This window comes from Peromyscus maniculatus, chromosome 19 (genome assembly GCF_049852395.1).
Source record: "Peromyscus maniculatus bairdii isolate BWxNUB_F1_BW_parent chromosome 19, HU_Pman_BW_mat_3.1, whole genome shotgun sequence".
Classification (NCBI taxonomy): Eukaryota; Metazoa; Chordata; class Mammalia; order Rodentia; family Cricetidae; genus Peromyscus; species Peromyscus maniculatus.
This window is the reverse complement of record NC_134870.1, coordinates 48,305,610-48,308,989: the sequence shown is the minus strand read 5'-3', so window position 1 is coordinate 48,308,989 and position 3,380 is coordinate 48,305,610. Positions and strand designations below refer to the sequence as shown.

Below are 3,380 nucleotides of genomic sequence, written 5' to 3'. Positions count from 1 at the left end.
CTTTGGTGACCATTACAATCCTCTGAAAAATCACTTTCTCCTATGTCAAGATAAGGTAATAGTGGTTTGTGGACTTTCCCTTGACTCTTAAAATCCCTGGGCTTGGGGGTATCATCTAGCCTCTGTCACTGAGCCAGCAGGAGGAGGTACCCCCACACTTGTCCCAGACTGGTTCGGGGCAGTCAGACCACTGCTCTTGCAGAAGCAGAAAGGCCATCATGGTTCATGTTTTCTGATGGATTAAGGAAGTAAGACTCATTGCATCTTCAGAGGCTTTGGTGCTGGAGGGGTGGATGCTTCCCAAGTAACTGGCATCAGTGTCTCAATCAATCTGGAGGGGCATGATGGTCTGCTTCAGGGCCACTCGATGACAGCAAAGACTAAGAAGTACCCTTTCTCTGGTACTGTCTGTCATAGTGGGTTTTTTTTTCTGTGAGGAGCACTCTAACATTTGGAACCCCATCATTTGCCACAGTAAGAAAAAGTGATGTCAGGTACACAGCAAACTGGTTCGTGGAGAGGTGTCATCTTCGGTGACAGTCTGGGTGGAGAGAAACAAGTGTGGCCATTCTGTCAGGCGCGTCCCCAAACAACCACACAGAGGACAGAACCCTGAACAGCAACTTGGGAGGTATGGATTCTTGTTTCTACAGTTAAACCAGAATTTCAGGGACGTGGAAACTCAAACAAAAACAATATACCCAAACCAAACCCAAAGCACTTACATGTAAGGTACCATATGATGCTTCAGTACATCAGATAGACATGTATCATGTTCCAATCAAAGTAAACAGGTTTTATGTTTACTCAAAATGCTGTTTGTTTTGTTTTGTGGTTGTTTTGTTTTTAAAATTTTTTTGGCAATGGTAAAAGCAGCTGGAATCTTCTTTTTGTTGTCTAGGGCTTAGTTCCCTAGTTGACTACCTCCCCCATTCTATTTAGATCATTTAAGCTAACTAGGATGAGTCTTGAACTCCTGATCCTCCTCTCAAGTGCTGAGATTACAGGTGTTTGCCACTGTGCTTGGCTTCCATTGCAGTTTTAAACCTCTCTGCAGAAACTGAAGACAGTCAGTGGATACTTTTGTTTCCAACCTGCATCCTGGTGGGCACTGTGGTGTCTGTGTATGGTGTGTGCACAGTGACACATGCAGGTTTGTGCATATGGCTTGAGTATGTCCGCTTGAAGACATGCTCAGCTGGCTGAGATGATGAGCTTAACTTTGAGGAGCATGTGATCTCATGAACAGCTGAATAGTTACTTCTATTCCTCACTATAAGAAGATTTGAAAGAGAGATGGAATTATAAGAAGATCATGAGTAGGTGTGCCTTTCTCACCTGGCAGACAATTTCAGACACTTGCCAAACTTCTCTGCCAGCTCATTGATGAGGTCTACTCTGAAGGTTGGGGGAGTCATCATGTAGCACTTCCTGAACACTTTGCTGTTCTACTTGTAGAAAATCCAGTGGATGGAAGAAACTTTGTCTGCACACAGGTTCAGAACAATGTGATGTAAGTAAGGATAAAAACATTTGGAACTATGTAATTCCCAAAGTAAAATAGCTATTCAGCCAGTTCAGCTCAAAAGCACCAAGTTGTACAATTATCTATCATGCAAACCATCTGAAGTTAATACAGATATTCTCTCCTTTTGCTAATATGAAGACACTTCAGAAAACCATGCACATGTTTGAGAATACCTATCCGAACTTCATCGAGGTCTTTTAAAAATCCATTAAAAACTGGAACCAGATCTGCATCTGTCAACTGGTCTCCAAGAAAAACTGCAAGCTTGTAGATGGAGAATGCTAAAGTTCTTTGCACTTGCCACTGTGTGTCTGATGCCAGACTTGTAAATCTCTCTTAGGCAGTGCCAGTTCTACCTGCTGAGTGTCAGGGCCACACCTGGCAGGCTATATGCCCAGTGCTTAGTGATCTCAATGTCAACTGTGCTTAAAGGGGATCAGTCACTCACAAGCACTGATCTATAAAGCTTGTAGTATGACATCCTGCACTGGACATCTCCTCTCCTCATTGGGGGTTACAGCGATTGTAACCCCATTGGTGCACATGTCCATATCTTCATGGACACAGTTAGGAATGGCATTCAAATTGTCAACAGCAGCACTAACTAAGGGCATGGAATCATCTTGATTTATTAAAATCTGGTTTTCTTGGTTTGTTACAGCCTGGTAGCTCATTTATACCCAGTTCATCTTGCACCTTACTCCACTGATCTACACTGCCAGCCTCTTCATGAGCATCCAGGCTGAAAGTCTGCAGTTCAGCTGACAGTACCTCCAACCTGTTCTTTAACATGTCTCATCTGTGTGGGTCTCTGGGTTCTATGTCATCTCTTCAAGTTCCTTCTGGGTGGCCATGGTGATATCAGGAGAGCCCCTTATGGGGACTCCTGCTCTCTCTGGCAAGAGTCTCTCCTTGGAGTCCTGTTCGAGCTCTATGTCAATATCTATTTCAGGTAGATGAGTCTCTCCAGAAATGGAAGGGGTTGAACAATTGCTGGTCTAAGGGAGCCAAATCTGGGGAGCTGGTGCCAACTTCTGGTGGGAATAGACTTGTGTTAGCAGGCTTTTTTTTTTTTTTTTAATAATTCTCATTACTGGGTGCTTCCTGATGAGATGTGGAGGACAAAGTATAGAGAGTAAGAAGCTATCTATTGAAACATCTATGTCCCCTGGAGAGTTCCTGGATGTCAAAGAAGCACAGTCTTTGAGTATGCTTTCCAGTGTAGCACTGGGATGAAGGACACTGAGATCTGAAGGAGCATCCTTATCTGCTCTTTTACACGTGATCATTGATGCTATTTTTATCTCAGCTGACATTCAATAAAAGGAGATATGAAAGGCCCTCAGAGACAAACACACACACACACACACACACACACACACACACACACACACACACACACACACGCAGAAAGAGACAGACAGAGAAAAGGCTGCTTGGCCAACCCAGCCAGAAGGATCACTGATAAAGTTAATACAAAAGTAGTCTTAGTTACTTTTCTGTTGCTGTGATAAGACAACATGGACAAGGCAATTTACAGAAGAAAGCATTGAACTGGGACTTACAGTTTCAGAGTGAGTCCATGACCATCATAGTGGGATACATGGCAGGAAGCAAGCAGGAATTGGCACGGGAGCAGTAGCTGCGAGGTTACATATGATCTACAAACAAGAGGCAGGGAGAGAAAGAGACAGAGAGACAGAGACAGAGAGACAGAGACAGACAGAGAGAGAATGGGAATGGTTTTGGCTTTTGAATCCTCAGAGCTGACCCCCAGTGACACACCTCCTCCATTAAGGCCACACCTTCTAATCCTCCCCAAACACTTCCAACTACAGGAACAAACACTCAC

General features: G+C 43.9%; 1 pseudogene; it reads right to left on the bottom strand.

The window, feature by feature from the left end:
- Nucleotides 1-1,334: 1,334 nt before the first annotated feature.
- Nucleotides 1,335-2,570, bottom strand: LOC143269464 (serine/threonine-protein phosphatase 4 regulatory subunit 1 pseudogene; annotated as a pseudogene).
- Nucleotides 2,571-3,380: the final 810 nt, after the last annotated feature.